The sequence below is a fragment of the Balaenoptera musculus genome, chromosome 1, assembly GCF_009873245.2.
Source record: "Balaenoptera musculus isolate JJ_BM4_2016_0621 chromosome 1, mBalMus1.pri.v3, whole genome shotgun sequence".
Taxonomy (NCBI): domain Eukaryota; kingdom Metazoa; phylum Chordata; class Mammalia; order Artiodactyla; family Balaenopteridae; genus Balaenoptera; species Balaenoptera musculus.
The window spans coordinates 76,013,913-76,039,594 of NC_045785.1; the positions used below are offsets into that span (position 1 = coordinate 76,013,913).

At 36.4% G+C, this 25,682-nt stretch overlaps 1 pseudogene; it reads left to right on the forward strand.

Moving 5' to 3' along the window:
• Window positions 1-25,446, forward strand: part of LOC118899152 — a 50,426-nt pseudogene extending 24,980 nt beyond the window's left edge.
• The last annotated feature ends 236 nt before the right edge of the window (window positions 25,447-25,682 follow it).

The window sequence follows — 25,682 nt, forward strand, 5'->3', positions numbered from 1 at the left end:
AGAGATTATTTGGAGAAATAATGGCTAAAAAATTCCCAAACTTGATGCCAAGATATTAATCTACAAATCCAAGAAGCTAACAAACTCTAAGTAGAATAAACTGAAAAAGACACACACTGAGACACATTATAATCAAACTGTCAAAAGCTAAAGGTAAAGAGAGCAAGAGAAAACAGCAAGAGAAGCAAATCATCACATACAAATGATCCTCAATAAGATTACCAGCAGATTTTTCATCAGAGGCCTTGGAGGACAAACAGCAGTAGGTTAATTTATTCAAAAGGCTAAAGGAGGAAAACTATCAACAAAGAAACCTTTATCCTACATAACCGTCCTTCAAAAATGAGGGAGAAATTGACTTTCCCAGATAAACAATAGCTGAGGTTGTTCATTCACTAGCCCTACCATACAAGAAATGCTAAAGGAAATCCTTAGGTGGAAATGAAAGAACAATAAATAATAACTCAAAGCCATAGGAAGAAATAAAGATCTCTAGTAAAGGTAAACGCATGGGCAATTATCACATCTAGTATTATTGTAATATTGGTTTGTACTCCAATTTTCATTTACAATATGATTTAAAAGACTAATTCATAAAAGGAAATACTAGTCTATGTTTTGAGCACATAATATATAAAGATGTAATTTGTGACATTAATAACTGAAAGGGGATGGGAATCAAGCTGCACAGGAGCAGAACTTTTGTATGCTTTTGAAGTTAAGCTGATATAATTTAAATTAGAGTGCTGTAACATTAGGATATTAAATGTAATCCCTCTGATGACCACAAAGAAGAGAGCTATAGAATATACACTAAAAGAAATGAAAAGGTAATAAATCATTTCACTACAAATAAATCAACTAAACACAATAGAGTAATACATGAAAAGAGGGACAAAAATGCTATAACACATAGAAAACAAATAACAAAATGAGAGAAGCAAGTTTCTATTTTTTGTGTGGTAGCAAACGACTGAGTTTAACTTTTTTTTCTTTTTTTATTAAAGTATAGTTGATTTACAATATTATATTAGTTTCAGGTGTACAACATAGTGATTCAATATTTTTATAGATTATACTCCATTAAAGTTATTGTAAAATAGGGGCTGTATTTCCCTGTTATACAATATATCCTTGTTGTTTATTTATTTTATACTTAGTAGTTTGTATCTATTATCCCATACCTCTATTTTGCTCCTCCCTCCTTCTGTCTCCCCTTTGGTAACCACTAATTTGTTCTCTATATCTGTGAATCTATTTCTGCTTTGATATATACATTCATTTTTTTTTATATTCCACATATACGTGATAACATACATTATTTAACTTTCTCTGTCTGACTTACTCCACTAAACATAATACCCTCTAGGTTGATCCATGTTGTTGCAAATGGCAGAATTTCCTTCTTTTTATGGCTCAGTAATATTCCATTGTATATATCTTCTTTATCCATTCATCTGTTTATGGACACTTAGGTTCCTTCCGTATCTTGGCTACTGTAAGTAATCCTGCTATGAACATTGGGGTGCATGTATCTTTTCAAATTACTGTTTTCATTTTCTTGGATATATACCCAGGAGTGGAACTGCTAGATAATATGTTAGTTCTATTTTTACCTTTTTGAGGAATCTTCATACTATTTTCCATAGAGGCTGCACCAACTTACAATCTCACCAACAGGGTACTAGGGTTCCCTTTTATCCACATCGTCGCAAACATTTGTTATTTGTAAACTTTTTGATGATAGCCATTTAACAGCTGATATCTCATTGTGGTGTTGATTTGCATTTCTCTGAAGATGAACAATGTCGAGCATCTTTTCACGTGCCTGTTGGCAATCTATCTTTTTTGAAAAAATATCTATTCAGATCTTTTGTCCATTTTTAAATCAGGGTGATTACTTTTTTGATATTAGAGTTGTATAAGCTGTTATTGTATTTTGGACATTAACCCTTTATCAGTAACATCATTTGCAAATATATTCTCCCATTTAGTATGTTGTCTTTCGTTTTTTTCAATGGTTTTCTTTGCTGTGCAAAAGCGTTAAAGTTTAATTAGGTCCCATTTGTTTAGCTTTGCTTTTGTTGTTTTTGCCTTAGGAAACAGATCCAAAATCTATTGCTACAATTTATGTCAAAGAGTAATTCTGCCTATGTTTTCTTCTAGGAGTTTTATAGTTTCAGGTCTCACATTTAGGTCTTTAATCCATTTTGAGTTTATTTTTGTAAATGGTATGAGGAACTTCATTTTTCTACATGTAGCTGCCCTGTTTTCTAGGCACCACTTATTGAAGAGACCGTCTTTTCTCCACTGTATATTCTTGAATTGTTTTTCATAGATTAATTGACCATAGGTATATGGGTTTATTTCTAGGCTCTCTATTCTGTTCCATTGATCTATGTGTCTGTTTTTGTGCCCATACCATGCTTCTTTTTGACTACTGGAGCTTTGTGGTATAGTCTGAAGTCAGGGAGTGTGATTCTTCCAGCTTTGTTCTTTTTTCTCAAGATTTCTTTGGCAATTTGGAGTCTTTTGTGATTCCATATAAATTTTAGGAATATTTTTTCTAGTTCTGTGAAAAAGTCATGGGTGTTTTGATAGAGATTGTATTAAATCTGTAGATTGCTTTGGGCAGTATGGATATTTTAACAATATTAATTCTTCCTGACAAAGAACATGGGATATCTTTCCATTTCTTTCAGAGTATACATCTTTCACTTCCTTGGTTAAGTTTATTCCTAGGTATTTTAGTCTTTTTGGTGCAATTTTGTTTAACCTCTTTATTGGAGTATAATTGTTTTACAGCGTTGTGTTAGTTTCTGCTGTATAACAAAGTGAATCAGCTATATGCATATGTATATCCCCATATCCCCTCCCTCTTGTGTCTCCCTCCCACCCTGCTTAACCCACCCCTCTAGGTGGTCGCAAAGCACCGAGCTAATCTCCCTGTGCCATTTGATGCAATTTTAAATGGGATTGTTTTCTTGCTTTCTCTTTCTGATAGTTCATTATGATGGTAGAGAAAAACAACAGATTTCTGTTCCATTAATCTTGTATCCTGCAACATTACTGAATTCATTAATTAGTTCCAGTAATTTCTTGGTGGACACTTTATATAGTATCTGTGGTTGTCTATATATAGTATCATGTCATCTGTAAACAGTGACAATTTAACTTCTTCCTATTCAACTTGGATGCGTTTTATTTCTTTTTTTCTTATTTTCTTTTTTTTTTTTTTTTTTTTGGTCTGATTGCTGTGGCTAGGACTTCCAATACTATTTTAAATATAAGTGGTGAGAGTTAGCATCCTTGTCTTGTTCCTGAGTTTAGGGGAAAGGCTTTCAGCTCTTCATCATTGAGTACGGTGTTAGCTGTGGGTTAGTCATGAAAGGCTTATTTATTTAATTTTTGAAACATCTTTATTGGAGTATAATTGCTTTACAATGGTGTGTTAGTTTCTGCTTTATAACAAAGTGAATCAGCTATACATATACATATATCCCCATATCTCCTACCTCTTGCATCTCCCTCCCACCCTCCCTATCCCACCCATCTAGGTGGTCACAAAGCACCGAGCTGATCTCCCTGTGCTATGCAGTTGCTTCCCACTAGCTATCTGTTTTACATTTGGTAGTGTATATATGTCCATGCCACTCTCTCACTTCATCCCAGCTTACCCTTCCCACTCCCCGTGTCCTCAAGTCCATTCTCTACATCTGTGTCTTTATTCCCGTCCTGCCTCTAGGTTTTTCAGAACCTTTTTTTTTTTAGACTCCATATATGTGTGTTAGCATACAGTATTTTTTTTCTCTTTCCGACTTAACTTCACTCTGTATGACAGACTCTAGGTCCATCCATCTCACCACAAATAACTCAATTTCGTTTCTTTTTATGGCTGAGTAATATTCCACTGTATATATGTGCCACATCTTCTTTACCATTCATCTGTCGATGGACACTTAGGTTGCTTCCATGTCCTGGCTATTGTAAATAGACCTACAATTAACATTGTGGTACATGTCTCTTTTTGAATTATGGTTTTTTCAGGGTATATGCCCAGTAGTGGGATTGCTGGGTCATATGGTAGTTCTATTTTTAGTTTTTTAAGACACCTCCATACTGTCCTCCATAGTAGCTGTATCAATTTACATTCCTACCAACAGTGCAAGAGGGTTCCCTTTTCTCCACACCCTCTCCAGAATTTATTGTTTGTAGATTTTTTGATGATGGCCATTCTGACTGGTGTGAGGTGATACCTCATTGTAGTTTTGATTTGCATTTCTCTAATGATTAGTGATGTTGAGCATCCTTTCATGTGTTTCTTGACAATCTGTATATCTTCTCTGGAGAAATGTCTATTTAGATCTTCTGCTCATTTTTGGATTGGGCTGTTTGTTTTTTTGATATTGAGCTGCATGAGCTGCTTCTAAATTTTGGAGAGTAATCTTTTGTCAGTTGCTTCATTTGCAAATATTTTCTCCCATTCTGAGGGTTGTCTTTTCATCTTGTTTATGTTTTCCTTTGCTGTGCAAAAGCTTTTAAGTTTCATTAGGCCCCATTTGTTTATTTTTGTTTTTATTTCCATTTCTCTAGGAGGTGGGTCAAAAAGGATCTTGCTGTGATGTATGTCGTAGAGTGTTCTGCCTTTTTCCTCTAAGAGTTTTATAGTGTCTGGCCTTACATTTAGGTCTTTAATCCATTTTGAGTTTTTTTTGTGTATATGGTGTTAGGGAGTGTTCTAATTTCATTCTTTTACATGTAGCTGTCCAGTTTTCCCAGCACCACTTATTAAAGAGGCTGTCTTTTCTCCATTGTATACTCTTGCCTCCTTTATCAAAAATAAGGTGATCGTATGTGCATGGGTTTATCTCTGGGCTTTCTATCCTGTTCCATTGATCTATATTTCTGTTTTTGTGCCAGTAAGGCTTTTATTATGTTGAGATAGGTTCCCCCTATACCAACTTTGATGAGTTTTTATCATGAATCGATGTTAAATTTTGTCAAAGGGTTTTTCTGTATCGATTGAGATGATCATGCAATTTTTATCCTTCCTTTAGTATTGATTGATTTGCAAATACTGACCATCCTTGTGTCACTGGAATTAACCCAACTTCATCGTGTTGTATGATCCTTGTTATATACTGTTGAATTTTGTTTACTACATTTTACTGAGGATTTTTGCATCTATATTCATCAGAGATATTGGCCTGTAATTCTCCTTTTTTGTAGTGGCTTTGGTTTTGGAATCAGGATAATGGTGGCCTCGTAGAATGAATTTGGGAGTGTCCCATCCTCTTCAAATTTTTGGAATAGTTTCAGAAGGACAGATATTAGCTCTTCTTTATATGTTTGGTACAATTCCCCTGTGAAGCCATACAGTTCTGGACTTCCATTTGCTTTGAGGTATTTTTACTACAATTCAATTTCACTACTAGTGATCAGTCTGTTTAGATTATCTTTTTGTCCTGATTCAGTCTTGAAAGGTTGTATGTTTCTATAAATTTGTCCATTTCTTCTAGGTTGTCCAATTTGTTGTCATTTAACTGTTTGTAGTACTCTCTTATGATTGTATCTCTGTGATAGCAATTGTTATTCCTCCTCTTTCATTTCTTGTATTGTTTATTTGGGTCCTCTTTTCTTTTTGATGAGCCTGGCTAAAGTTTTATCAATTTTGGTTATCTTTTTAAAAATAATCCAGCTCTTAGTTTTATTGACCTTTTCTATTTTTTTTTTTTTGGTCTCTATTTTATTTATGTCCTCTCTGATCTTTATTATTTCCTTCCTCCTCCTGATTTTGGGCTTTGGTTTTTCTTCTTTTTTTAATTCCTTTACATGGTAGGTTAGGTTGTTATTTAATATTTTTCTTGTTTCTTGAGGTAGGCCTGTATCACTATAAACATCCCTCTTAGAACTGCTTTTTCTGCATCTCATAAATTTTGGAAAGTTCTCTTTCCATTTTCATTTGTCTTGATGTATTTTCTGATTTCCTCTTTGATTTCTTCATTGACTCTGGTTTTGTAGTAGCATGTTGTTTAGTCTCCACATGTTTGTGATTTTCCCATTTTTCTTTCTGTAATTGAAATCTAGTTTCATATCATTACAGTTTGAAAAACATACTTGATATAATTTCTATCCTCGTAAACTGTTGAGACTTGTTTTGTGGCCTAGCATGTGATCTATCCTGGAGCATGTTCCACGTGCACTTGAAAGGAATGTGTATACTGCTTGTTTTGGATGGAATGTCCTGTAGATATCTATTAAGTCCAACTCATCTAATGTTACATTTAAGACCACTGTTTCCTTATTGATTTTCTGTATGGATGATCTGTCCATTGATGTAAGTGTAGTGTTAAAGTCACCTACTATTACTTTATTATTGTCAGTTTCTCCCTTTATGCCTGGTAATATTTGCTTTATATATTTAGGTGTTCCGGTATTAGGTGCATATATGTTAATGAGTGTAATATCCTCTTCTTGTATTGATCCCTTTATCATTATATAATGTCCTTATTTGTCTTTTGTTATAGACTTTGTTTTTTGGGGTTTTTTAAATTAATTAATTAAGTTATTTATTTATGGCTGTGTTGGGTCTTCATTTCTGTGTGAGGGCTTTCCCTAGTTGCGGCAAGTGGGGGCCACTCTTCATCGTGGTGCGCGGGCCTCTTACTGTCGCGTCCTCTCCTGTTGCGGAGCGCAGGCTCCAGACGCGCAGGCTCAGTAATTGTGGCTCACGGGCCTAGTTGCTCTGCAGCATGTGGGATCTTCCCAGACCAGGGCTCGAACCCGAGTCCCCTGCATTGGCAGGCAGATTCTCAACCACTGAACCACCAGGGAAGCCCCCTAGACTTTGTTTTAAAGTCTATTTTGTTTAACATGAGTACTGCTACCCCTGCTTTCTTGTTGTTTCCTTTTGCATGAAATATCTTTTTCCATCCCCTCACTTTCAGTCCGTGTGTCTTTAGCTCTCAAGTGAGTCTCTCACAAGCAGCAGATAGATGGGTCTTTTTTTACCCAATCAGCTACCCTATGTCTTTTGATAGAAGTATTTAGTCCGCTGACATCTAAAGTAATTACTGAAAGGTATGTACATTTTATTACTTGTTTACTGGTTGTTTTTGTAGTTCTTTGCTGTCTTTTTTTTTTTTTAGCCACACTGCATGGCTTGCAGTATCTTAGTTCCCTGACCAGGGATTGAACCTGGGCCCGGGCAGTGAAAGTGCCAAGTCCTAACCACTGGACCACCAGGGAATTCTCTGCTGTCCTTTTTTATTGAAGTTTAGTGATTTACAATATTGTGTTTGTTTCAGGTGTACAGCAAAGTAATTCAGATATATATATATATATATATATATATATATATATATATATATATATATTCACGTTACTTCCTATTATAGGTTATTATAAGATATTGAATATAATTTTCTGGGCTATAAGGTAAACCCTTGTTGCTTATCTATTTTATGTATAGTAGTTTGTATCTGTTATTCTAATACTCCTGATTTATCCCCCCCCCCCACCGTTTTCCCTTTGGTAAGCATAATTTTTTTTCTACGTCTGTGAGTCTCTTTCTGTTTTGTACATAGATTCATTTGTATTATTTTTATAGATTCCACATATAAGTGATATCATATAATATTTGTCTTTCTCTGTCTGACTTACTTCACAAAGCATAATATTCTCTAGGTCCATCCATGTTGCTGCAAATGGAAGTATTTCATTCTTTTTAATGGCTGAGTAATATTCCATTTTATATATATACATATGTGTGTGTGTGTGTGTGTGTGTGTGTGTGTATATGCCACATCTTCTTAATCCAGTTTTCTGTTGATGGGCATTTGGGTTGCTCCCATGACTTTGCAATTGTAACTAGTGCTGCTATGAACATTGTAATGCATATATCTTTTCAAATTATAGTCTGGATATATAACCAGGGGTGGAATTACTGGATTATATGGTAACTCAATATTTGGCTTTTTAAGGAACCTCCACACTGTTTTCCATAGTGACAGCACCAATTTACATTCCCACCAACAGTGTAGGGGAGTTACCTTTTCTGTACACCCTTTCCAGCGTTTATTATTTGTAGACTTCTTGACAAGAGACATTCTGACCAATGTGAGGTGATACCTCACTGTGGTTTTGATTTGCATTTCTCTAGTAGTTAGTGATGTTGAACATCTTTTCATCTGCCTGTTGGCAATTTGTACGTCTTCTTTGAAAAAAATGTCTATTTAGGCCTTCTGCCTATTGTTTGATTGGGTTTTTTGTTTTTTCAATATTGAGTTATATGAGCAGTTTGTATATTTTGAATATTAACCACTTGTCATTCACATCACTTGCAAATATTTTCTCCCATTCCATAAGCTGTCTTTTTAATTTTGTTGATGACTTCCTTTGCTGTGCAAAAGCTTTTAAGTTTTATTATGTCCCATTTGTTTATTTCTGCTTTTGCCCTGAGGGACTGATCTAAGAAAACATTGCTACGATTTATGTCAGAGAATATTTTCCCTACATTCTCTTCTTGGAGTTTTATGGTGTCATGTCTCATATTCAGGTCTTCAAACCATTTTGAATTTATTTTTGTATATGGTATGACGGTGCATTCTAACTTCACTGATTTACATGTAGCTGTCCAGCTTTCCCAACACCACTTGTTGAAGACACTCTCTTTTCTCCAATGTATATTCTTGCCTCCTTTGTTGTAGACTGATTGACCATAGGTATGTGGGTTTATTTTGAGGCTCTCTGTTCTGTTCCATTGATCTATATGTCTGTTTTTGTGCCAGCACCATGCTGTTTTGATTACTGTAATTTTGTAATATAGTCTGAAGTCTGGAAGTGTTATGCTTCCAGGTTTGCTCTTTTGCCTCAGGATTGCCTTGGCATCTGGGTCTTTGATGGTTCCATATAAATTTTAGGATTATTTTTTTCATTCTCTGAAAAATGTCATGGGTATTTTGATAAGGATTGTGTTAAATCTATAGATTGCTTTGGGTAGTATGGCCATTGTAACAATATCAATTCTTCCAATCCAAGAGCATGGGATATCTTTCCATTTCTTTGAGTTATCTTAAAATTTGCTTTATCAATATTTTACAGTTTTCAGAGTATTGGTCTTTCACCTCCTTTGTTAAGTTAATTCCTAGGTTTGTTTTTTTTTAACATCTTTATTGGAGTATAATTGCTTTACAATGGTGTGTTAGTTTCTCTTTCTGATATTTCATTGGTAATGCAAAGAAATGCAACAGATTTCTCTATGTTAATCATATCCTGCTACCTTGCTTAATTCATTTATTAGTTCTAATATTTTTTGTGTGAGGAATATAGAGTTCCCTATATAGGGTATCATGCCATCTGCACATAGTGACAGTTTTACCTTTTCACTTCCAATTTGGATATTTTTTATTTCTATTTCTTGTCTGATTGCTGTGGCTAGGACTTCCAATACCATGTTAAATAGAAGTGGTGAGAGTGGGCATCCTTGTCTTGTTCCTGAATTTAGTGGGAAGGCTTTCAGTTTTTCACCATTGAGTATTACGTTGGCTGTTGGTTTGTCACAAATGGTTTTTATTTCGTTGAGATATGTTCCCTCTGTATCCACTTTGGTGAGAGTTTTTATCATGAATGAATAAAATGGAATGTTCTTTTCTTCTTTTAGTTTCTTCCCTTGTGGTTTGATAATTTCCTTTAGTGGTAGGCTTGTGTTCCTTTCTCTCTAGTTTTTGTGTATCTATTGTATGTTTTTGGTTCATGGTTAACATGGGGTTCATATATGTTGACTTACAACTATACTTACTTGTTTTAAATAGGTAGCCCTTTAAGTTCAAACACATTCTTAAAGATCTACATTTTCATTTCCCTGCCTCACATTTTGGGGTTTTGATGTCATATTTTACATCTTCTTGTTTATCCCTTTACTGATTATTGTAATTTTACAATTCTGAAATTTTTGTCTTTTAATCTTCATGCTAGCTTATTTAAGTAATTGATCCTCAGCATTTAGTGTACATTTGTCTTTCCTAGTGGGACTTTTCATTTCCTATAGACTCTTACTTCTCATTATAGCCTTATCTTTTCCACTTAGAGAAGATCCTTTAACATTTCTTTCAGGGAAGGTTTAGTCTTGATGAATTCTTATAGGTTTTGCTTGTCTGAGAACTTATCTCTTCTTCAATTCTAAATGATTATCTTGCTGGGTAGAGTGTCCTAGGGTATAGGTTTTTCCCTTTCAGTACTTTGACTATTTCATGCCACTCTCTCCTGGCCTGCGAAGTTTCTACAGAGAAATCAGCTGATAGCCCTATGGTTGTTCCCTTGTATATAACTCCTTGTTTTACTCTTGCTGCCTTTAAAATTCTCTCTTTAGTTTGATTTTGCTATTTTCCTTATGATATGTCTTGGTGTGGGTCTGTGTGGGTTCATCTTGTTTGGGACCCTCTCTGCTTCCTGTATCCGGATATCTGTTTCCTTCTTCAGGTTTGGGAATTTTTCAGCCATTATTTCATCAAATATATTTTCAGCCACCTTCTTTCTCTCTTCTTCTGGAACCCCTATAATGTGAATGTTGGTACACTTGATGTTGTCTCAGAGATCCCTTAAACTGTTCTCATTTTTTTTAACTTATTTTTCTTTTTGCTGTTCTGATTAGATGATTTCCATTAGTTTATCTTCTTGACCACTTATGCATTCTTATTTATCATGTAGTTTCCTGATAATTGCTCCTAGTGTGCCTTTCATTTCAGTTACTGTATTCTTCAGTTTGGATTTTTTTTTTTTTTTATAACAATGATAGCTAACATTTAATGAACTCTTGCTATGTGAAAGGCACAGGTTTTTTTGGGTTTTTTTTTAATCTATTCATTTTTGGCTGTGCTGGGTCTTCGTTTCTGTGCGAGGGCTTTCTCTAGTTTGTAGCAAGCGGGGGCCACTCTTCATCGCGGTGCGTGGGCCTCTCACCATCGCGGCCTCTCTTGTTGCGGAGCACAGGCTCCAGTTGCGCAGGCTCAGCAGTTGTGGGTCACGGGTCCAGTTGCTCCGCGGCATGTGGGATCCTCCCAGACCAGGGCTCGAACCCATGTCCCCTGCATTGGCAGGCAGACTCCCAACCACTGCGCCACCAGGGAAGCCCTGGATTGGTTTTTTAAAAAATATTTTCTAGTTCATTATTATGGTTCTCACTGTGTTTATCTATTGTTTTCCCTAATTCATTTAGCATTCTAATTAGTAATGCTTTGATTATTTATCTTGTAAGTTGTTTATTTCTGTCTTTAGTTGTTTTTTCAGGGGGTTTCTCTTGCTCTTTCAATTGAAACATATTCTATATGTTTCTATATTCTCATTCTATATTCTCATTTAGCTTAATTTTCTCTTTCTCTATGAAATTAGATGAAACAGTTACCTATTGTGGTCTTGAAGTGGTGTCTTTGTGTGGGAGCATCCCTATACAATCTGCATGTGGCTTTGGTGGGAGAGCTGGATCTGACAGAACACAAGTCACACCTCTCCTCAGGGTGTGCTGGCAGCTCTTACCTTTGTAGGAAGTGGGGCTGGAAATTCAAGGGCTAGGGCCAGATCCAGATCTGAGCCAGGGCTTCCCTCTGCTCCGTGGCTAGCACTGCCCTGTAAGGGGCAAGGTTGGGTCCCAAGTTGCTGGAGCAGAAGCCCTCAGAATTAGATCTGAGCTGGCTCTGTTGAATATAAGTGTTTTCCCCCTACCTGGTGCCGGAACCCTTGCCCCAGAGGGGAGCTAGCCCTCAGGGCAGGAGGGGCCAGTGTGGATGCTTGGTCAGGGCATTGGCTGTGGTGGTCCAGATACAGACAGAGATTAGGAATGCTTCTGATGTGCTGCCTTTGTAAGCATCAGTAGTGGCTGCCCCCACCCTGTTCAGACACCACTTCAGGTCTGAGTCACCCTTGTGTCTCACAGCCAAGCTCTCTCCTCAGCCGTGGCAGCCCTTGCCCCAGTGTGGAGCTGAGTCATAAAGCCAGCAAGTCCAGAGCAGCAGCTCAGCTCAGGCTGGGGCATGTGCTGGGGCAGTCATGGGAAACCAGCCAGCCAGCCATGCAGTTGCCATCCACCCTCTCTACATTGCTTGAGAGTAAGCAACCCTCACTACCCAGTAGGCTCCTCCACCCATGTAATCTCCCTTCTCTTCTGAGTCCCCTCCTAGGAGCTCAGGTTCTGGTCTGATTGCTGCTCTTCCCTTCCTACCTGATTCCATGTGGACCCTTCTTACAGCCTTAGTTGTTTAAGAGTTTTTTCTCCCTGTCTCCAGTTAGTTTTTAGTGAAATTGTTCCATATGTAGATGTATCTTTGATGTGTTCATGGGGGAGATGAGTTCTGCATCCTCCTACTCCACCATCTTGATCTCCTGCTCAATAAGTCTCTCTTCATCAATAACTACTTTAAAAATAAATGGATCGAAGAGTCCAATCAAATGACAGAGATTGACAGAATGGATGAAAACACATGATCCAACTATATGTTATCCATAAGAGACTCACTTTAGACCCAAAGACGCTATATTAGTATCACACAAAACACACTTTAAATTTTAAAAATTTACCAGAGACAAAGGACATTATATATTTTTAAAAGTTTCATTCAGCAAGAAGCTATAACAAATACAAACATTTACACACCTAATGACAGACTATCAAAATATATGACACAAAAACTGACAGAATTAAAGGGAGAAATAGACAGTTCTACAGTAATAGTTGGAGACTTCAATACTCCTCTATGGTACTGATAAAACAACTATACAAAAGGTAAGTAAGGAAACAGAGGACTTCAACAACACAACCAACTACATCTAACAAACATATACAGAACACCTAACCAACATGAATTCTTCTCAAATGCACATCCTTATTCTCCATGATAAGTGATATGTTAAGATATAAAATAAAACTTCAAGAGATTAATATAGATTGATATCAGAAAATGTATCTTCTCTGACAACAGTGGGATGAAGTTAGAAAACAGTAACAGAAGGAACACTGAAAAATACACAGAATTTTGGAAATTAAACAATATACTCTTAAATAACCAATGTGTTAAAGAGGAACTCACAAGAAAAATAAGGAAATACTCAGAAAAGACTGAAAAAGAAAACACAACGTAACAAACCTCATGGGATGCCACAAATGCAGTGGTAAGAGGGAAATTTAGAGCTATAAACACTGATATTAAAAAAGAAGAAATATCAATAGCTTAATATTACAACTTAAGAAACTAGAAAAAAAGAACAAACTAAACCCAAAGCTAGCAGAAAGAAGGAAATAATAAAGGTTAAAACAGAGATAAACGAAATAAAGACTAGAAAAATAAGAGAAAAATTAATGAATCAAATGTTGGTTCTTTGAAAAGATTAACAAAATTGACAAAACTTTAGCTAGATTAACTAATGAATGAAGAGAGAAGACAAATTACTAACATTAGAAATGAAAGTGAGCACATTACTACCAAATCTGCATAAATGAAAAGGATTATAGGAGAGTAGTATGAATAATTGCATGCCAGCAAACTGGATAACCTAGATGAAATGTGCAAAGTCCTAGAAAGCCCAAACCTACCAAGACTAAAGCAAAAATAAATAGAACCTATAACTAGTAAGAAGATTAAATCAGTAATCAAAAACTTCTCAACAACAACAACAACAAATCCCTAGACGTGATGGCTTCATTGGTGAATTCTACCAAACACTTAAAGAATAACTAACATCAATGCTTCTCAAACTTTTCCAAAAAATTGAAGAGTGAAGAACACTTCCAAACTCGTTCTGTAAGGCCAACATAGTACTGATATAAATGTCAGACAAAGACATTACAGGAAAAGAAAACTATAGACCAATATCACTTAATATTGATATAAAAATCCTCAGCAAAGTACTAGAAAACTGAATTCAGCAGCATGTTAAAAAGGATTACACACCATGACCAAGTGGAATTTATTTTCATGATTAAAACACTCAACGAATTAAGAATAGAAGGAAACCACCTCAACATAAAAAGAGCCACATATGACAAACAGACAGCTAACATCATACTCAATAGTGAAAAACTGAAAGCTTTTCCTCTAAAATCGGGAATAAGACAAGGATGCCTGCTTTTGCCACTTGTGGTCAACAGAATATTGGAAGCCCTAGCAAGAGCAATTAGGCAAGAAAAGGAAACAAAAAGCATCAAGATTGGAAAGAAAGAAGTAAAACTATCTCTGTTCACAAAAGACATAATCTTATATATAGAAAATTCTAGAATACACACACACTCACACACACACACACACACAAACTGTTAGAACTAATAAACAAATTCAGCAAAGTTGAAGGATACAAAATCAACACAAAGCAATCAGCTGTGTTTCTATACACTAACAATGAATAATTCAAAAAGGAAAATGAGGAAATAATTCTATTTACAATTGCATCAAAAAGAATAAAATTCTTGGTAATTAATCTAACCAGGGAGGTTAAAGACTTGTATACTGAAAACTACAAAATGTTGCCAAAAATAATTAAAGATATATAAGGAAACACAGCCCATTTTGTGGATTGTAGGACTTAATATCGTTAAATGTCAATGCTATCCAAAGTGATCTATGGATTTAATGGCAATCCATATCAAAATCCCAACAATATTTTTTTGCATAAATAGAAAAATCCATTCTAAAATTTTTTTTAATTTAATTTAATTTATTGTTTTAAACAGCAGGTTCTTACTAGTTATAAATTTTATACACATCAGTGTATACATGTCAATCCCAATCGCTAAATTCAACACATCACCATCCCCAACTCCCCAGGGCTTTCCCCACTTGGTGTCCATACGCTTGTTCTCTACATCTGTGTCTCAACTTCTGCCCTGCAAACCGTTTCATCTGTACCATTTTTCTAGGTTCCACATACATGCATTAATATACGATATTTGTTTTTCTCTTTCTGACTTACTTCACTCTGTATGACAGTCTCTAGATCCATCCACGTCTCAACAAAAGACTCAATTTCATTCCTTTATATGGCTGAGTAATATTCCATTGTGTATATGTACCACATCTTTATCCATTCATCTGTCGATGGGCATTCAGGTGGCTTCCATGACCTGGCTATTGTAAATAGTGCTGCAATGAACATTGGGGTGCATGTGTCTTTTTGAATTATGGTTTTCTCTGGGTATATGCCCAGTAGTGGGATTGCTGGGTCATATGGTAATTCTATTTTTAGTTTTTTAAGGAACCTCCATACTGTTCTCCATAGTGGCTGTATCACTTTACATTCCCACCAAGAGTGCAAGAGGGTTCCCTTTTCTCCACACCCTCTCCAGCATTTGTTGTTTGTAGATTTTCTGATGATTCACATTCTAACTGGTGTGAGGTGATACCTCATTGTAGTTTTGATTTGCATTTCTATAATAATTAGTGATGTTGAGCAGCTTCTCATGTGCTTCTTGGCCATCTGTATGTCTTCTTTGGAGAAATGTCTATTTAGGTCTTCTGCCCATTTTTGGATTGGGTTGTTTGTTTTTTTAATATTGAGCTGCATGAGCTGTTTATATATTTTGGAGATTAATCCTTTGTCCGTGGATTCGTTTGCAAATATTTTCTCCCATTCTCAGGGTTGTCTTTTCGTCTTGATTGTGGTTTGCTTTGCAAAAGCTTTTAAGTTTCATTAGGTCCCATTTGTTTATTTTTGTTTTTATTTCCATTACTCTAGGAGGTGGATCAAAAAAGATCTTGCTGTGATTTATGTCAAAGAGTGTTCTTCCTATGTTTTCCTCTAAGAGTTTTATAGTGTACGGTCTTACATTTAGGTCTTGAATCCATTTTGAGTTTATTTTTGTATATGGTGTTAGGGAGTGTTCTAATTTCATTCTTTTACATGTAGCTGTCCAGTTTTCCCAGCACCACTTATTGAAGAGACTGTTCTTTTCTCCATGGTATATCCTTGCCTCCTTGTCATACATTAGTTGACCATAGGTGCGTGGGTTTTTTCTCTCGGCTTTCTATCTTGTTCCATTGATCTATATTTTTGTTTTTGTGCCAGTACCATATGCCTTGATTACTGTAGCTCTGTAGTATAGTCGAAGTCAGGGAGTCTGATTCCTCCAGCTCAATTTTTTTCCCTCAAGACAGTTTTAGCTATTCGGGGTCTTTTATGTCTCCATACAAATTTTAAGATTTTTTGTTCTAGTTCCGTAAAAAATGCCATGGTAATTTGATAGGGATTGCATTGAATCTGTAGATTGTTTTGGTAGTGTAGTCGTTTTCACAATATTGATTCTTCCAACCCAAGAACATGGTATATCTCTCCATCTGTTGCTATCATCTTTAAATTCTTTCATCAGTGTCTTATAGTTTCTGCATACTGGTCTTTTGTCTCCCTAGGTAGGTTTATTCCTAGGTGTTTTATTCTTTTTGTTGCAATGGTAAATGAGAGTGTTTCCTTAATTTCTCTTTCAGATTTTTCATCATTAGTGTATAGGAATGCAAGAGATTTCTGTGCATTAATTCAGTATCCTGCAACTTTACCAAATTAATTGATTAGCTCTAGTAGTTCTCTGGTGACATCTTTAGGATTCTCTATGTATAGTACCATGTCACCTGCAAACAGTGACAGTTTTACTTCTTTTCCATTTGAATTCCTTTTATTCTTTTTCTTCTCTGATTACCGTGGCTAGGACTTCCAAAACTATGTTGAATAATAGTGGTGAGAGTGGACATCCTGTCTTGTTCTGATCTTAGAGGAAATGCTTTCAGTTTTTCACCGTTGAGAATGATGTTTGCTGTGGGTTTGTCATATATGGCCTTTATTATGTTGAGTTAGGTTCCCTCTATGCCAACTTTCTGGAGAGTTTTTATCATAAATGGTGTTGAATTTTGTCAAAGCTTTTTTCTGCATCTATTGAGATGATCATATGGTTTTATTCTTCAATTTGTTAATATGGTGTATCACACTGATTGATTTGCGTATGTTGAAGAAACCTTGCATCCCTGGTATCCCACTTGATCATGGTGTATGATCCTTTGAATGTGTTGTTGGATTCTGTTGTTAGTATTTTGTGAGGTTTTTGCATCTATATTGATCAGTGATATAGGTCTGTAATTTTCTTTTTCGGTAGTCTCTTTGTCTGGTTTTGGTATCAGGGTGATGGGGCCTCTAGAATGAGTTTGGGAGTGTTCCTTCCTCTGCAATTTTTGGGAAGACTTTGAGAAGGATGGGTGTTAGCTCTTCTCTAAATGTTTGATAGAATTCACCTGTGAAGCCAACTGGTCCTGGACTTTTGTTTGTTGGAAGATTTTTAATCACAGTTTCAGTTTCATTACTTGTGATTGGTCTGTTCATATTTTCTGTTTCTTCCTCGTTCAGTCTTGGAAGGTTATACCTTTGTAAGAATTTGTCCATTTCTTCCAGGTTGTCCATTTTATTGGCATAGAGTTGCTTGTCGTAGTCTCTTAAGATGCTTTGTATTTCTACGGTGTCTGTTGTAACTTCTCCTTTTTCATTTCTGATTTTATTGATTTGAGTCCTCTCCCTCTTTTTCTTGATGAGTCTGGCTAATGGTTTATCAATTTTGTTTGTCTTCTCAAAGAACCAGCTTTTATTTTTATTGATCTTTGCTATTGTTTTCTTTGTTTCTATTTCATTTATTTCTGCTCTGATCTTTATTTCTTTCCTTCTGCTAACTTTGGGTTTTCTTTGTTCTTCTTTCTCTAGTTCCTTTACATGTAAGGCTAGATTGTTTATTTGAGATTTTTCTTGTTTCTTGAGGTAGGCTTGTATAGCTATAAACTTCCCTCTTAGAACTGCTTTTGCTGCATCCCATAGGTTTTGGATCATCGTGTTTCCATTGCTATTTGTCTCTAGGTATTTTTTGATATCCTTTTGGATTTCTTCAGTGATCTCTTGGTTATTTAGTAATGTATTGTTTAGCCTCCATGTGTTTGTGTTTTCTACGTTTTTTTCCCTGTAATTCATTTCTAATCTCATAGCGTTGTGGTCAGAAAAGATGCTTGATATGATTTCAATTTTCTTAAATTTACTGAGGCTTGATTTGTGACCCAAGATGTGATCTATCCTGGAGAATGTTCCATGCACACTTGAGAAGAAAGTGTAATCTGCTGTTTTTGGATGGAATGTCCTATAAATATCAATTAAATCTATCTGGTCTATTGTGTCATTTAAAGCTTCTGTTTCCTTATTTATTTTCACTTAGATGATCTGTCCATTGGTGTACGTGAGGTGTTAAAGTCCCCCACTATTATTGTGTTACTCTCAATTTCCTCTTTTATAGCTGTTAGCAGTTGCCTTATGTATTGAGGTATGAGATGCTCCTATGTTGGGTGCATATATATTTATAATTGTTATATCTTCTTCTTGGATTGATCCCTTGATCATTATGTAGCGTCCTTCCTTGTCTCTTGTAACATTCTTTATTTTAAAGTCTATTTTATCTGATATGAGTATTGCTACTCCAGCTTTCTTTTGATTTCCATTTGCATGGAATATCTTTTTCCATCCCCTCACTTTCAGTCTGTATGTGTCCCTAGGTCTGAAGTGGGTCTCTTGTAGACAGCATATATATGGGTCTTGTTTTTGTATCCATTCAACAAGCCTGTGTCTTTTGGTTGGAGCATTTAAGCCATTCATATTTAAGGTAATTATTGATATGTATGTTCCTATGACCATTTTCTTAATTGTTTTGGGTTTGTTTTTGTAGTTCCTTTTCTTTTCTTGTGTTTCCCACTTAGAGAAGTTCCTTTAGCATTTGTTGTAGAGCTGGTTTGGTGGTGGTGAATTCTCTTAGCTTTGCTTGTCGGTAAAGCTTTTGATTTCTCCATCGAATCGGAATGAGATCCTTGCCAGGTAGAGTAATCTTGGTTGTAGGTTCTTCCCTTTCATCACTTTAAGTATATCATGCCACTCCCTTCTGGCTTGTAGAGTTTCTGCTGAGAAATCAGCTGTTAACCTTATGGGAGTTCCCTTGTTATGTTATTTGTCATTTTTCCCTTGCGGCTTTCAATAATTTTTCTTTGTCTTTAATTTTTGTCAATTTGATTACTATGTGTCTTGGCGTGTTTCTCCTTGGGTTTATCCTGCCTGGAACTCTCTGTGCTTCCTGGACTTGGGTGGCTATTTCCTTTCCCATGTTAGGGAAGTTTTTGACTATAATCTCTTCAAGTATTTTCTCAGGTCCTCTCTCTCTCTCCTCCTCCTGGGACCCCTCTAATGCGAATGTTGTTGCGATTAATGTTGTCCCAGAAGTCTCTTAGGCTGTCTTCATTTCTTTTCATTCTTTTTTCTTAATCTGTTTCCGCAGCAGTGAATTCCACCATTCTGTCTTCCAGTCACTTACCCGTTCTTCTGCCTCAGTTATTCTGCTATTGATTCCTTCTAGTGTAGTTTTCATTTCAGTTATTGTATTGTTCATCTCTGTTGTTTGTTCTTTAATTCTTCTAGGTCTTTGTTAAACATTTCTTGCACCTTCTCGATCTTTGCCTCCATTCTTTTTCTGAGGTCCTGGATCATCTTCACTATCATTATTCTGAATTCTTTTTCTGGAAGGTTGCCTATCTCCACTTCATTTAGTTGTTTTTCTGGGGTTTTATCTTGTTCCTTCATCTGGTACATAGCCCTCTGCCTTTTCATCTTGTCTATCTTTCTGTGAATGCGGTTCTTGTTCCACAGGCTGCAGATTGTAGTTCTTCTTGCTTCTGCTGCCTGCCCTCTGGTGGATGAGGCTATCTAAGAGGCTTGTGTAAGTTTCCTGCTGGGAGGGACTTGTGGTGGGTAGAGCTGACTGTTGCTCTGGTGGGCAGAGCTCAGTAAAACTTTAATCCGCTTGACTGTTGATGGATGGGGCTGGGTTCCCTCCCTGTTGGTCGTTTGGCCTGAAGCAACCCAACACTGGAGCTCACCTGGGCTCTTTGGTGGGGCTAATGACAGACTCTGGGAGGGCTCACGCCAAGGAGTACTTCCCAGAACTTCTGCTGCCAGTGTTCTTGTCCCCACAGTGAAACAGAGCCACCCCCTGCCTCTGCAGGAGACCCTCCCGCACTAGCAGGTAGGTATGGTTCAGTCTCCCCTGGGGCCACTGCTCCTTCCCCTGGGTCCCAGTGCGCACACTACTTTGTGCGTGCCCTCCAGGAGTGGGGTCTCTGTTTCCCCCAGTCCTGTCGAAGTCCTGCAATCAATTCCCACTAGGATTCAAAGTCTGATTCTCTAGGAATTCCTCCTTCCCGTTGCCAGACCCTCAGGTTCGGAAGCCTGACATGGGGCTCAGAACCTCATCCAGTGGGTGGACTTCTGTGGTATATGTGTTCTCCAGTTTGTGAGTCACCCACCCAGCAGTTATGGGGATTTGATTTTACTGTGATTGCACCCCTCCCTACCATCTCACCGTGGCTTCTCCTTTTTCTTTGGATGTGGGTATCTTTTTTGGTGAGTTCCAGTGTCTTCCTGTCGATGATTGTCCAGCAGCTAGTTGTGATTCTGGTGTTCTCGCAAAAGAGGGAGTGATAGCACGTCCTGCTACTGTGCCATCTTGGTTCCTCCCCCAACCCATTCTGAAATTTATATCGAATCTCAGGGATCCCCCGAATAGCCAAAACCATCTTGAAAAACAAAATCGCAGGGGTCATAATTCCTGATTTCTAAATTATCTACAAAGCTACACTAATCAAAACAGTGTGGTACCGTCATAAAGATATATAGACCAATGGAATACAATAGAGAACCAGAAATAAACCCTTGTATACGTGGTCAAATGATGGTTGATGAGGATGCCAATACCATTCAACTGGAAAGAACAGTCTTTTCAACAAATGGTGTTGGGCAAATTGAATACCCTACATGCAAAAAAAAAAAAAAAATGAAGCTGGACCGTTTCCTTACCCCATATGCAAAAATTAACTCAAAACGAATCAAAGACCTAAGTGTTAGCGCTAAAACTATAAAACTCTTAGAAGAGAACACAGGAGAAAATCTTTATGACATTAGATTTGATTTCTTGGATGACACCAGAAACACAGGCAACAGAAGTTAAAATAGATTAAATTAAAAACTGTGCACCAAAGAAGACTATTATTAATGGAGTGAAAAGGCAACATATGAAATAGGACAAAATATTTGCATAACATATACCTAATAAGGGGTTAATATCCAGAGTATAAAGAACTCCTAAAGCTCAACAACAAAACAACAACAACCTGATTCAAAAATAGGCAAAGGACTTGAATAGACATTTCTCCAAAGGATACATACAAATGGCCATAAGTACGTGAAAAGTTGCTCAGCATCCCTATTCATTAGAGAAATGCAAATCAAAACAACAATGAGATACCACCTCACATCCATTAGGATGACAACAGAAAATAACAAGTGTTAGTGAGGTAATGGAGTAACTGCAACATTTGTGCACAGCTGGTAGGAACATAAAATGGTGCAACCGCTATGGAAAACAGTATGGCTATTCTTTTAAAAATTCAACACAGAATTACAATTTGATCCAGCAATTCCACTTCTGGGTACATACTCAAAAGAACTGAAAACAGAGTCTCAATGAGATATTTGTACACCTGTGTACATAGTAGTATTATTAACAGTAGCAAAAAGGTGGAAACAATCCAAAATTCTTTGACAGATAAATGGATAAACAAAATATGGTATATACTTACAATGCAATAGTATTCAGCCTTAAAAAGGAATGAAATTCTGACATATGCTAAAACATGGATGTAACTTGAAGACATTATGCTAAGTGAAATAAGCCAGACACAAAGGACAAATATTTTATGATTCCACTTCTATGAGGTACCTACCACAGTCAAATACATTGAGACATAACATAGAACATAAAGTTGTTACCAGGGGCTGAGAAGAGATAAGAAAGGAGAGCTATCGTTTGTCCGGTCCAGAATTTCAACATTTGGTTTGCTGAAAATTCTAGAGATGGATAGTGGTGATGGCTGCACAGTGTGAGTGTACTTACTTAATGCTTGCTATAGACTGAATGTTGTGTGCCCCTAAAATTCATATGCTGATGAAACCTAATGCCTAATATGATGGTATTTAGAGGTGAGGCCTCTGGGAGGTGTTTAGGCCATGAGGGTAGAGTCCTGATGAATGGGATTAGTGCTTTATAAAGAGACCCTAGAAAAACTCCCTCACCCTTCTACCATGTGAGGACACAGAGAGAAGATGCTGTCTATGAAGCAAGAAGCAGGCTCTCACTAGACACTGAATCTGCCAGTACCTTGATCTTAGACTTCCCAGCCTCCAGAACTGTGATAAATAAATGTTTTGTGTTTATAAGACACTCAGTTTATGGTATTTTGTTAAGCAGTCCAATGGGCTAAGACAATGACATTGAATGGTACACTTAACAACGGTTAAAATGGGTAAATTTATGTATGTTTATTTTATGATAATAAAAAAAGAATATATAGTTGTATCTGCTTCTGTATCAACAAAGTACTCTGAAAGAATTAGTTAGAAAAATATATATTCTTTGCTAGCTTTCCTTCATCTTGTCCCTTACTTTAAGACTTCTGGGAATGTTCAGTTGGCAATTGGAATATGATCAGAAGTAGTGTTCTTTAGAACTTGCATCAGGGAGGGAGAGAACTGGTTGGAAGGGGACTGGCAGAATTTCCCCAGGTTTACTCCCAGCTTGGATATAATGGGAGGTAAAGCAATTCCTTTTAAAAAGATAGTCATTGTGCATCGTTTTTTACTGTGCAGCCTTAATTCCAAATCAGTTAGTTATCTGATTCTATCCTACGATATCCTGGTCAGGATGTTAGAGAAAGAATTCTCCTGCCAAAGAGTTTGAAAGCACAAAGTCAATGAATCTCATGACTCTCCAAGAACAGTGTCACCCATGCCCAGGGAGCCTCTGATTTACCAAACTACCTTTATAATTTCTGTGACATAAGAATGGTTAAAAGGAGTAATAGGTAACACATAACTAGAAGAAAACCAAAGTTCTGCTCAATTAGGTCTTATATATTCAAATTATATATATCAGTTAAAGGTCATCAAAGATAATACTGAGTAAATGATTTTTCATAACCTTTCAAAAATATCTCTAGGCAATATTTTTATTTTATATTTTATACAACTAATTTTACATATATTTTTCTTTCTCTGCTATTTGACTTATGACTTTATAACCAAACTTGATAAAATGTGACTGCGTGTAAGAAAAAAAAGAAGAAAAGTGGGATGGGGAATTCAAATGAAAATACTAATAGTATTATGCTCATTATAACAAGGAAATTTTAATGCAGGGAAAATTGAAGAGAATCCACCAAGACCTGAAACTGATGAGGACACTCAGACAAACTTGGAGAGTTTCACCAGAACAGCACCTGGAGGTGCATTTGTGGTTTCAAATGTTTCAAAGCTTCCCTTACCTGACCTCTACCCACCAAGTCAAATCACAGACCTTGAAGCCACACCTGATGGGGATGAGATCAGAATAACATGGACAGCATCAGGAGATGATTTTGATGTTGGAAAAGGTAAGGATGAAGTTCATACAGTATTGATTAAGTGAAAGGTACTCGTTGCAAAAGCAAGGGTGAATGGGTGGGTAAGAGGAAAATAATTTTTAACTGATAGCTCAGAAAAGTATTAATTTTATAATCTCATGTTCTGAATCATAAATGTGACACATTTTAACATGCCGCCACTTTTCATGCAGAGAAGGTAGCATTTGGCAGAATTCAGCTTTTATGGAAAACTAAATATGGCTTTGGATATAAGCTTGCATTCTAAATATTTTTGAGGAGAATTAATAAAAAGGAATTTTAAATGGATGCTCCAGTTCCTACATCATTTGTAACTTTTTTTTCCTTAGTTCAACAGTATATCATAAGAATAACTGGAAGCATCCTGGATCTAAGGGATAATTTTGATGATGCTCTGCAAGTAAACACTACTGATCTGTTGCCAAACGAGGCCAACTCCAAGGCAACCTTTGCATTCAAACCAGGAAATATCTCAGAAGAAAATGAAACCTATGTATTCATTACTATTCAAAGTGTGGATAAAAGCAATTTGACATCAAAAGTATCCAACATTGCACAAATAGCTTTATTTATTCCTCAAGCAGATCCCAGTGCTGGTGAAAGTCATCCAAATCTCAGAGTTAACATTTCTACCTTGGTATTGTCAGTGGTTGGATGTGTTGCAATTGTTAGTGTTATTTTAAGTGCCACTATTTGTATTTTAAAGAAGAAAAGAATGCAATTAGAGCAAGGACTGGATTTTAATAAAATAAACAAAATTGAAGGATACTGTGAATTTTAAAATTCTGCTGTGGATCATTAGCTCATGAAAATAATTTTAAGAAGTCTAAAACGATTAAATATAAATACCCAGAGATAATTGAAACTGTAAGTCAATATTAAAAGTATAATTTTATTTACTCATTGTTTCATTTATCATACACAGTGATAAATAAAACTTTTTTCTTCTTGCTATCTGGTTGTATGTTACTTCATACAAAAGTTTTCTGGAATAATATTTCAAACTTCATCAAAATGTTAAAGTTGTCTATGTGAATAGTAAAACTACAAGTGTAAGAAAGCAAAGGAGCTCCAATTTACATTTCAAAACAGTTCTCTGGTTTCTGTGTGTGAAGGGGATCTGCAGTACATGAAAGGAAATATCATCCAGTGAGAAAGCTATAGCAGTTGTCCTGGGTCTGAAATGATTTTAGCTTAGAGGAGATGGATGGGGAAAAGTGGACACACTAAAAATAAAATTAAGTGGAATAGGGAAGATATGGTCATGGATTGTATGAGAGAGATAAAGGGGAATGAATATGAGGATGAATCCTAAATTTCTAACTGAAACTATGGATGAATGGAAATGCCATTTACTGAGATGGGGAAGAGTCAGGAAAAGAGGATTTTAATAGAAGGAATAAAGAGCTGAGTTTGAACGTTTACATTTAGGGAGCCTGTGAATAAATGTCAACTAGCATTATGACATTGGCAATTGAATCCAAAGGCCTGGAGTCCAAAATTAGTTGTTAAATAGAGATATACATTTCATGGTTGTCAGGATATAGATGGCATTAAAGCCATAGTAATGAATTAGATCTATTAAAGAGAGAGTGTAGATTGAAAAGAGCAGATTTAAGTGGCAGGCCATGGCCATACCTACACAGACCCTAACAATGCAAAAAAAAAAAGGGAACATAGAACTATGGCCTACTCTGGTGCTGAAAGAATTTGGTTTCATGAGAGTAGGTAGACCTTTGAGTCCAAGTTTATGGCTTATGGTTTCTTTTCTTCTAATTAAAGTTTTTCTCATGTTGCAAAGGGAATTTTACCACCAAAATTCAACTCCCTGAGGAACTGGAGAGACACTGAAGATGATCACCCATCATTTGCATCCTTATCTCATTCAGCTTTGGTAGGAGTTACTCGCTGATTTGGAAGTAAACCAAAATGAAAGCCAAGTAAGGTGAGCCTGGGGTCATCCTTAGCAATCTTTAAACATAGATCAGACTTTGACCTGGCATAATTAATTTGGTCTGAGTGGCAGGATTGACAAGAAGGGTATTGCAGTTTAAATGAGAAGTGCAGAGAATCTAAAATCAGAGGAAAGTTGGAAGCCCTTAATCAGTGGGATGCTCTGATTTACTCTCATGGCATTCAGTGGAACAT